At 30.6% G+C, this 11,793-nt stretch overlaps 1 long non-coding RNA gene across 2 annotated transcripts; it reads left to right on the top strand.

Moving 5' to 3' along the window:
* Window positions 1-3,677: 3,677 nt before the first annotated feature.
* On the top strand, window positions 3,678-5,214 carry LOC130903009 (uncharacterized). 2 transcript variants are annotated; one of them, XR_009060504.1, is made up of 4 exons: window positions 3,722-3,961; window positions 4,430-4,569; window positions 4,684-4,933; window positions 5,154-5,214. It is a non-coding gene; the product is annotated as an uncharacterized LOC130903009 (long non-coding RNA). The 2 variants fall into 2 exon arrangements; XR_009060505.1 differs by lacking the exon at window positions 4,430-4,569 and having other exon boundaries at window positions 3,678-3,961.
* Window positions 5,215-11,793: the final 6,579 nt, after the last annotated feature.

Raw genomic sequence — 11,793 nt, 5'->3', positions numbered from 1 at the left:
TCAATAGGATGATTTACTTTAATTTGCAAATCTTTAACGATGCCTAACAAGAAAAGCACTTCATCTGTAGCTTCAGCTAAAGCGATGTACTCTGCGTGGCAAGACGACCTAGTAACTACCTTTTGTTTTCGTGATATCCACAAAATCATATATTCATGAAAGCAGTCATACCATGCTCTTGAGCTTTCTCGTAGTCCATATAGGGCTTTATTCAATTTACAAACCATGTTTTTGTTGCACCGAAATCCTTCAGGTTGGTGTAAATATATTTCAGAATTTATTTTTCCATTCAAGAAGGCTGTTTGTACGTCCATTTGATGAATGTACCAACCTCTGTTACATGCTACTGACAGCAAGGTTTTTAGTGTGGGCATTTTAGCAACAGGCGAGTATATTTCTTCTTCTAAGCTTTTTGGTTGCTGATAACCGAGAGCAACTAATCTAGCTTTAAATGTATTATCTGACTTCACTTTGTAAATCCACTTCACTTTTATAATCTTTTTATCTTCAGGTACTTCATGTATATCTATCAAGTCCCATGTTTGGTTTTTATTTAGACAATTTATTTCCTTTTCCATAGCTTTTTGCCAGAAGATTTTTTCATTCGACTCTATAGCTTCATTATATGTGTTTGGGATTGAAACATTGGAAAAATATGCATCTACTATGTAGTCATTATGCCAAGCAGGTTTTTTTTCTTCTCTTTTAGGTCTATTATCCGGAATTTTGCCACTGGACTCATTTTGCTCATTCAACACTTCACTCTCTGAATTATCATTCAATTTTCTATCATTCTCATTCACTTCATTCTCTCTTTCTTGTTCATCAATCTTTCTCACTTCAATTACACTATCGTTATTCAGATCATTTGATATTTTTATGTACTTTTCATCTTGTTCTACAAATTTCACATGCCTGCTCTCAACTATTTTATCATTTACTAAGATTCGATAGCCCATATCACAGTACCCTATCAAAATACCTTTTTCTGATTTGGGTTCTAATTTTGAATGCCTATTTGTTTCACTAATCCTTACAAAAGCTGTACTGCCATAAACTCTCAAGTTTGAAACATTTGGTTTTCTACCTAAAAACAATTCATACGGGGTTTTATTGAAATCATTGTGTTTAGTTACTCTATTACTAAGATACGTGGCAGTTTTTGTACACTCGGGCCAGTATTTTTTATCTAGGTTAGCATCTGTTAACAAGCATCTTGCAGTATTCATTAAACTTCTGTTGTATCTTTCAGCTACCCCATTTAATTCATGTGTATAGCTAGGACTTGGTCTTAGCCAAATACCATTTTCTTTTGTAAATTCGTAAAAATTTTTATTCAAATATTCTTTGCCCCGGTCACATCTAATTTCTTTAATTTTATGGCCAGTTTGATTTTGAATTAGATTTACACAATGTTTAAAGCAACTAAAAACTTCATCCTTAGACTGTATACAATATGTCATAACAAATTTGCTAAAGTCATCAATAAAAGATACAAAGTATCTTTCACCTTTGAAACCTTGCTGGTTAATTGGGCCGTTAACATCGGTATGTATTATTTCACAAGTATCCTTAGCTTTCTTTCTATTGTTAAATTTAAAGTTTGTCATTTTTGACAATAAACATGTTTCACATTGAATAAGTGTATTTTCTAATGAACTGGGTAAACCTTCACAACATTATTTTTACACATAATTGAGAGATTTTTAAAATTTATGTGACCTAACCTTTTGTGCCATTTTTCTTTTTCTTTAACAACATTACAAACATTGGATTCAATTTCTAAAACTATATTACCATTTAGTTCATATAGGTTTCCTCTCTTTTCAGCTAATGCAATAGTTTCGTCATTTTTGTTTAGAATTTTCAAATAATTCTGCTGAGCCCAAATTTTATTGCCATTATCAGTTATTTTTGACATAAGTTTTTTGACATTTCTGGTGCAAAATAGCAATTTTTAATATGTGTTTTGATTTCTTTATCACCTACAGTAAAATTTACTACTATTGTCCCTATAGCCAAGGCTTTTATTATATGACCGTCACCTACCTTAATGTTTACTGTTTTTTTCAATTCTCTTATCTCTGTTAAAATAAGTCTTTTTATTAACAATATGATCGCTGCATCTGCTGTCTAGAAGCCATGTTATTTTTTCTTTCGCTTCCGTTACATCTTTCTCTGAATTCATGACTGTTACCTGAAAAGAGTTGTATTCCTGTGCATCTGCAAAATTTCCTGTTGAGTTAGAACTGCTTGTTTCTTCTCTGTATCTTCCTCTGCCTCTAAAAGATCCTCTATGGTCCCCGTGACCTTTTGTATTGCGATAACTTGTACAAAATCTCTGTATATGACCCATATGTCCACATTTGAAGCATTTTTTTATACCATTCTGTTCATCATAATTTTTTACATGATTTCCTCTGTTTATTGCTCGTGAGTTAAATACTTGTGTATTATTCTCTTTAATTGGATTCTTCTTGAAATCTATGAGTAACTTTGACTTAACATATTCTACAGTTCTTTGATTAGGAGGCAATGCATCTACAATATCTATTAAATTGTCATAGGTTTCTGGGAGAGTAAGTAATAGATAATTAAGGTGGTCATCTTCTGATATTTGTTCTCCTGTACTTCGTAATTCATTTATGTGTTGTTCGAATCTCGTTAAGAAATCTTTAGCATCATCGTCTTCTTTCATTTTTAATTCTAATAATTTTCTTTTTGCAATTAGCTTCAATGCTGTTGAGGATGGTTCATATATTGAATTCAATTTTTGGATCATATCAGATGCTGTTTTTTCGTTGATAATTAGTTCAAGTTGAGCATTTGACACACATTGTACTATTAGAGATCTTGCTTTGACATCATTTCTTTTCCAATTTGTTCTCTGTGCCTCTTCTTCTATTCCCTCTGGCATTTTTTCATTAATTACATTTATGCAATTTTTACTCTCCAATACTAGCATTAATCTAAATTTCCATTTGGTCCAATCTTTACCATCAAATATCGGCAAAGCAAAATCGTCTTTTCTGTCGGCCATGCTTTCAAGCTATTCTATTTAACCTTCAATTTTTTACTTTTTCAAATATCGACTTAATCTTCTTATTCAATTACCTTTTTTTAACAAACCACGCTCTGCTACCATGTTAAAATAATGAATAGCGTGGATAGTTTTTATATTTATTAACTTCTATATAAGAAAATGTTCAAAGACACTATCATTTGTCTAAAAAGTGCTCTCTGGCCATCACTACTGACGTCTGACGTTGTTTGTTGCTTGCTTCGTTCATCTCGTTCACCCTCCTAGCTGTCACGTATTGTTAGTTTGTTTTTCTCGCGCACAGGACAGAGAACATAGACAATGATGAATAGAGTTGCTTCAATAAGTATCTGAGAATCAACAGATAGTTTTTATAAGTGAAAGACCAAGGAAGACAGAATGACAACGATTTCTCTATCCTCCGCATATATGTAATACTCCTTTATGGGCAGTTGGTATATGAAAAAACGTCTCTATGTTACGGTGCCGACAACTTTCATTTTCTCTCTCTTTCTAGACACTTTATCTATACTCCATGCTTGAGAATGCGCGCAGAATCAAGCTGTAGCCTCGAAGGATAGAAAAATCGTTACCATTCTGTAATCCTTAGTCTTCCACTTATAGAAACTGCCCATATAGAAGTATCACAAATACGGCAAGATCAAACACTTCGGTTTTGTGCCATTTTTATTGCGTACGAGTTGCTATTCTAGTGAAAAATCTAGTTATTTTTTGCTTAACAACCAACCAAATGTCAGTGTCAGATCAGTTGACCATAGAAGTAATCTAATATCTTTTCGATCTCGTGGTAAATCTAACCCTGTATATAATCTTTGAATCCAACTTTAGTTCGATTTTCTTCTTGTTGTTTCCAATATTTTTATTATTGTGATCAAGAATGGATAAACTATCCTGTAAAAAGTAAGTAAACTATATATTATTTTCTCATAAATACTGTTACTTTTTTGCCTTCACATCTTTATCTTTTTACATCTTTCTCGACAGTCGGCTCAAGACTGTTGAATTCATAGCAAAAATAATGGATTTCATTATATATTAAAACAGATATTATAATTACATATATCATAATTAATCATAGTAGTAAAGTAGAGAGTCGTGTGCTTAAATTAAACCTGTGGCAGGCCTGAAATGAATTGTAAAAGTATGAAGAGAGCTCCACTAGCATAAGATCACGGACATGTAAACAACAATTAATAAATATAACAAATAATAACAAAATAACATCTATACTTATACTTCACAACTGCTTTAGATTTATTACATATAAACAACAGATTGTGGCCTTTTGAGAATATCATCAGGGAAATAAATAATTTAATTTCAACAAATCTCACTGTGAGGGTTGTTAAAAAAGGTTCACTGTCGTAGGATCCAGTTTGTAGCTGAAAAGCTAAAAATAAGATAAAGTGAGATGTTAGAAGCATCTACTGATAATATTTACTTGCCAAAGTTGTGGTTTTATAAAGACCTTCTATTTACTGATCAAGGAGCATCCAATGTGTTCAAAGGTAAATTAAATCTAAAAATTAATAGTGATGCATCTGAAAGTATATCAGAAAGTGTATGTAATTTTTAGCTTAAATATTTAATAAGAAGTATTTCAAATTTCTCTTTTTTTGTAGCAGAACCTTGAACCTGAAATTGTGTACAGTGATGTAGAAAGCTTGGGATGCTTATCCCAAAAAGGATAATCTGAAACACCATCTCAGTAGGGCCCAAAGTCATTCAAAATAAAAAGAGGCGGTAGATTAGGGGAACCAGAAAAAGAAAATATCACAAATCTATTTACCTCTGCAGTGACAGTGCTGCCAAGTAAAAAAAGAATAGTGAAGAAGTTCATCATCAGCCTAAAAAGCATCGTTTATTTGCAGAGTAAGTTTTTTAAAAAAGTACTAAAAAAGAGGCTGTCCCCTGCTCATATTATCCACATATCATTTAATCTGCCATTATTACTCACTAGAAATTGGGTCAGTGAAATTAATTAATGGAACAAAAACTACAATAACAGCAGAGGGATAGGTAGTTGATCGAAGACTTGAAAACTCTCAATTGCTATTTTACTACAAATAATTTATTTCCATATTTATTGCAGATGAAATGGAGACATAAGAGAATCAAGATTAAATTGACGACTTGAATAGCAAAATTTCTAGCCTTTAATTTGATGCAAAAAGAGAGCAAGAAAAAATGAATTACTATTCATTTCTAATTATATTTTATTTCTGGTCTCTTTATTTATTTTACAGTTTCCTTTTTTCAATAGTTCTCATAATACTTAATATTCAATAAAAGTATATCTAATTTATATTCTATTTTATTCACGTGGCTTTGTTTTCCTTGAAAAAAAATTACATTAGTAAGTAAAATTTGATATTACACTAGAAGTAGAATAAACTAATTTACAATATTACATTATAAAGGTAAGTAACAATTTTTTAACGTGAAACTAAAAATAGAAAAACTAGAAATTGAAACAATATTGCCAACATATTTTATTCATTATTCAGTCATTAAAATAATTTGTAACTTTTCAGATGTTGAGTGCTTCATTTCTAGGTCTACCATAATACATAATAATACCAAAAGCAGCTTCTGCTACACATTCAAAATATTATAATTTGCATTTCTTATAGTTATAATTCAAATTCCTTGAAAATTTTTAGCCACTCTGCTTTAGTTGTTGAATATCATTATAGAAACAGAAAGCAAACATTTTAAAAACAAAACAATAGAAGAAGTGTCTATTGCAAACTAATATTTTTGAAAAATATCTTGTAAAGTGAAAAAACTCTTTAGATTTTTCACTCAATTCACTTCCCTATTGCAATGTTTTCAATTCAATTCATTTCAATTCAACTTTCCCCTATAGCTAAGTTTATGATCTGCCAAGGGTTTTTGAGATATCTTATGTTTTATTTTTCTCGGGGGTTTTTCAAATGTTTTTTCATCTATTCTCAAATAATTTTTGAATGTTTTTTCACCTAGCTCTCTAACTAAATTGTTTCTTTTTGTTCTATCTAACCACGGCCTGGCCCTCCACCGCCTGGCTGCTTTTTTCTGCCTCCATACTCCAAAAGCAAGGCAGCCGCAGATGTAATTATTGCCTGTGATGCACCAACCCACTTTTTCTTGTTTACTTTACTTTTACTTAAACAATTTTGTAAGTTGGAATTTCTGGAACCGTTGGCAATATTCATACTGAATACACTGTTTACACTACTGCACCAACACAATTACACTGTCTGACTGTTAGACAGTGTAATTACGGTTTTCGAAATGCGAGTCAGACAGTGTAATTGTGAGTGTTGGTGTTTCAGTATATAATTTTGGTTAGTGGCAGCCATGTTGCGATGGCAACAGACTTGCATGTCAAGTGAAGTGCAATATTCCTCTATGCAATATTTTGAACTTGAAATTAAATAATTTTATTTTCTTTTAATGAAGATCTTTTAGGAAATTTAATTTGTTCACTAGTTGAATCTAACTGTAATAAGGATTTTGGTCTATTATTTAAATAATCTCTTTTAACGAAACAATCAAAAATAGGTATAAGTATCTGAAATATATTTTTGTATAATTTGGATAATTTAGGAGCTTCTGACTGCATTATTTATTAAAAAATTTAGAAGAAATATTAAAAATTTGTGTTATTATTTATGCAACTAGACGATCGTTATTTGAGACTGCATCTGTAAAGATTAATTGTAATTCCCTATATTGATCTAAAATTGTATTGACGACACTTTGTACTGACAACTATCGAGTTTGCAATGTATGCAGGATTTTTATGAACTAAATAAATTACATGTGCTCTTTATGACAAATAATTGAGATATATCTCGGTTAAGAAATGCTACTACAGAATTTATACTATAACATTTCATTTCCACTATCGGTCGCAACTCCTATCATATTATCTAACTATATGCTTAGATAAAGAGATTGCATCCGCTACAGAAAGTTTGATTGAAGCCAAAAATGAGTCCTGAAAATGACTAAAATCATTAACATATATACTAGCAGATTCAAATGTTTTACTTCTGATTATTCATTTACTATCAAAGAAAATTTCTTGTTTCACAACTCCTTCCAAGTTAAATGAATAACTTGACGTCCACATACGTTTTTTACTATAGCTGCAATTATCGTTGGAGGACGTGCTAGTCCCTGAGCAATGTTTTGAGTCATGCAACCGTAAAAAATTGGACTGCAAGCTTCAAAAGAAGTAAATTTACAATTCCATTGAAGATGTTTGAATGTTGACCAAAAGCGTGCAAACGTAGAAGATGTAGACTTCTTAAACCGAATTGTTACCATGGATAAGACTTCGGTTCTTTTTTTTCGATCCAGAAACAAAGCAACAATCGAAGGAATGGCGACACTCTGGTTTTCCAAGACCTAAGAAGTTTCGTGTCCAAAAATCTGCTGGAAAAGTTCTTGCTTCAGTTTTTTGGGATTGCCATGGAGTAATCATGATTGATTTTTCGGATAAGGGTAGAACAATAACTGGAGATTACTATTAGACATTACTGACCACTCTAGGGGAAAAAATTAACGCTATCCAAAGTTGTTTTATTTTTGCAGGACGACGCCCCTGCACACAAATCTCATGTTGCCATGCAAAAAATTCATGATTTAGGATTTGAATTACTAGAACACCCCTCCTATTTACCAGATTTGGCTCCGTCTGACTATCATATCTTTCCTTAACTGAAAAAAAGTTTAAAAGGTCGTAAATTTTCTTCCAACAAGGATGTAATAGAAGCTGTGGAGGTTTAGTTTGCAGAGTAAGAAGAAACTTTTTTTTAAAGCTCTAGAGACGTTGCAGGTTCGCTGTAGTATGTTGAGTAATAAAATATTTTGACACTGAAATTTTGTTTGGTTCTATAGTAGGCTAAGAATTTTTCTATATATCATCGGACAGTAAGCAAATTGGTTACCTATTTTACTATTTTTTATCCCAAAAATCTTTTGTGTGGTTGCTACTTCTTGCTAGATGGTGTGATATATAAGTAAGAAAACCTCAACTGCTGGAGCATTTTTCATGTAAATTCGCATTAAAAATTTACATATATGTTACAAAAATTCTCATATTATTTTAAAGTATTTAATTTTCCCGCACAATTTTCCACTCTTAGGACTGACAAAAAAGAATAAATATTCTTAACTGACGTACTTAAAAAATTAATTGATACTTGTTGAGTGTTTTTTGACACGTTTATACCACGGATGATTCTAAAAAAATATTTAATTATGTAGTAATTATTCCAACTATTTATTATGGTAATACGTTTGTTTATCTCTCATTTTTGTTGGGTATTATTAGAAGTACCCCAGCCAAACAACCCACTTTTAATACTACTCGATAAAATGATTAAAATTCTCTGCTTGCACATTTGTACGTATCTAAAATTTGTTAATATTCGTCTCCTTTAATATGATTTTCGTCATTGTCATTTCCTCTCTTATTTCAATTCTTACTTTATTTTGTGTATTTTGAAAAAAAAATTATTCATTTTTTATATATTTTAAAACTTTATTAATAATATTGATATTTCATACTAAAAATTGAAAAACTATTTTTTTCAATTAATTATAAACAATACACAATTGATGAAATTTAAAAATAAATCACGTGACTATGAACGCGTCACAATTGGTCACTATAGTTGTGACGTCATAATGTTAAAGCTATTTCATAACAGAACAGTGTTTACGGCTATAACACATGACTTAACAATAATATTTACTGCTAGAAAACCATTATTTACTTAATTTAGATTAGCTATATGTGACAAAGGATTTATAAAAATTTTAAAAAATGACGTTCGGTTCAATTCTATTGAACTTCGAGGTGCCAAGGCATCAAGGTAAGTTTATTATTAATTGAAAATATTCAAGTAGTTCATCTCCGTTATATTAAATATAATAAATTATTGCATCAATTGTAGATCATCACGTGGGGGTTACGGCGACAAAGCTAGGTTATATTCAACTTTGTCGTAAGAATGGGGTAAAGTTTATTCTGGTACTTAACTATTAATGAAAAGTCAAGACAAATTCAGGTTGTACAATGCCATGATTGTGTAGCTTCAGCAGGTAATTTATACTTGAATCAAAATCAAGTTACCAAAAGAGGATTTTATGATTGCTGGATAAAATAGTATCCGATTTGAATTAAGAGCAAATCCGTCTACTTTATATTTCAAATAAATTCTCAGTGTTAATAATTCGTTTGTTTTTTTTAATTAAAAGTCCAAATAAAAATTATACGTACAACGAATAGGGTTTTTTTTGTGTTCACTGTGCCTCATTTTGGTTAAGGCTGTAGTTTATCTCGGCTATTATTAAAGACATAAGCATGTCGCTTTTCCCGATCCTATATCACTTCTTTGTAAAACTTCTAAAATCACAAACAGAAATATTCCAACTACTTTTGTTTCTGAAATACAAGACGAAAATAAAAATATTTTTACATACTTGATATTTTTCAAATGAAACACCCTGTCTATTTTAACGTAGTATTTTTTTTTTCTGAAAACATTGATCTATCACTATCTAATCTTCAGTAAATTTCATTTCATATAAAATGTTGGTTGGCGAAATTGATGTTTTAGTGTGTGTGTAAGCAAGACCCCAAAAGTTCCTGTGGAAAAATAGAGGAAAAGGTAGGAGCCTCAAAAATAAAAAGGTAAGAATTTTTAAAAAAGCATATATTTATACCGTATGCGGTTAAAATTGTCCAATAATGACCATCGATTTAAACGATTGGAATTTTGAAATTAATTTTTAACCAAAACTAATGAACATCTGTATTTTGCAAAAAAGGTAATATGGTCTGATGAATCCCATACAAGCGGCTGGGTAGTATATATACTAGGGAAAATACAAGACAACCATGCCGATTTGGTTTTAGTATTCCATGTTTTGTATTGGGCACTAAAGTTCTATATACAATTTTTGATGGTATTTTAACAGCCCAATGATACCTAAATATATTACAAAATATGCCAGAGTTGCGGGAGGACATACCTTTTTCCCCACTAAGATGGAGCGCCTGCTAATAAGTCAAGGGTAGTTGGAGAACATTTAAAGACTTATCAGATGGCCCCTGAGGTCATCGGAATTAAGTATTATAGACTTTTTTGTGGTCATAAGATTTATGCAAATCGGCATAGTAATATAGATGAGCTCCAAGCCTCAACCGAAGAAGCATTCAGAAACTTTCTCAAAGGCAACCTTTGATGACTTTAAATACCTTAAGGCGTATTGAAACTGTATGTGGTTAATCTATAAGACAACATGGACGACAGTTTGAACAATTTATGTTTTTCTAGTATTTGTAATTCAGTTTCTAAATTGAATTTCCAATTTTCATCAATCCATTCAATTTTGAAGCTTCACAGCCACCAATTTATTAGCAAATGAAGTTGATAGATCTTCATTCAGATAGTATTTTGAGAGAAAAAGTTGATGATATTAACGCTCTTGTATTTTATATACAATATTTCAAGAATTTGTATAATTACCCAGAATTAAAAAAGCATGCAGCACGCATTTTCGAAAGAGGTGATATATTTTACGCTATTTTTCAAGACAACATGTCACTTCTTTCGTCGTGGTAGATTTTGTTGGATAAAGCCACACAAATTTGGAAAAGTCATCAACTATCACAAAAATGTGCTGAAAAAATAGAGGAAGAGGTATTGATAACCAACGGTATTAAGTGTATTTTCGTAAATCTGCTTACCCTTTTTAAATAAAGGTACTTAATGATGGCTGGATACTCCAATATTTCGATTTTCATAATATCGTTGGACATCTTTTGACGTCAAAATTTACACTGACACTTCTAATAAGTTATTGTCCGTTGCTGTGGCAACGCAATATTTTGTTTATGCATGGAATTGGTAAAATTTATAGCACTACTTTGTAAATTCTATTAAAAATACAAATAATTTAATTGACTACTACTATATATTTAAGATGTAAGGATGGTGATTTTTGATATTATCAAAGCTTGTCAAAGTTTTTAATCATTAATTTCTTATTTCTTAATCCTTTAGATTTATATTAATGCATCTAAATGCTCTTCATTTTAAGTCTCTTCTGTTTTAAAATTTTGAGAAAAAAAGATAAATTTTGAGGTTTCAGCTTTTTTAACTCTATCAAAATATGATATAGACACTGACAATTTGCTTATTTATATAGATCTCTAGATCACCTTCATCATGAATATCAAAATAAGGATAAAAACAACTTAGAACTTTGTTCTAATAAAAAAAATTAATTTTTCATGCTGTACCAAAGAATCAAATTGAAAACATAAATAAAAAATTCACAATCGAGGTTGAGCAAAATAATGAAATCAATTTTCTTGATGTCACATTATATAAAATTAACAATAACATTAGAACAGAATGGTATACGAAACCAACATGATCCTCAAGATATTTAAACTTCAATTCCTGTTATCCTATGTCACAAAATAGATCAGTGATAATAAGTTTAGCTGATAGATCTACCCAACTATCAGATCCTGAATTTAGATGCTTAGCTATTCAAAAAGCAAAAACTTCATTGAAGGATAATAATTATCCGGAAAAAATGATAAATAACATATTCAAGAAAAGTATAAACAGATATTACAATCAATTTAAAAACAAAACAGAAACGAAACAACAAAACATAAAACATTTTTCTTTACCATATGTACAAAGACTTTCTCAACA

The sequence above is a fragment of the Diorhabda carinulata genome, chromosome Y (genome assembly GCF_026250575.1).
Source record: "Diorhabda carinulata isolate Delta chromosome Y, icDioCari1.1, whole genome shotgun sequence".
NCBI lineage: Eukaryota > Metazoa > Arthropoda > Insecta > Coleoptera > Chrysomelidae > Diorhabda > Diorhabda carinulata.
The sequence above is the reverse complement of the archived record's forward strand: the minus strand, read 5'-3'. Positions and strand labels throughout refer to the sequence as shown.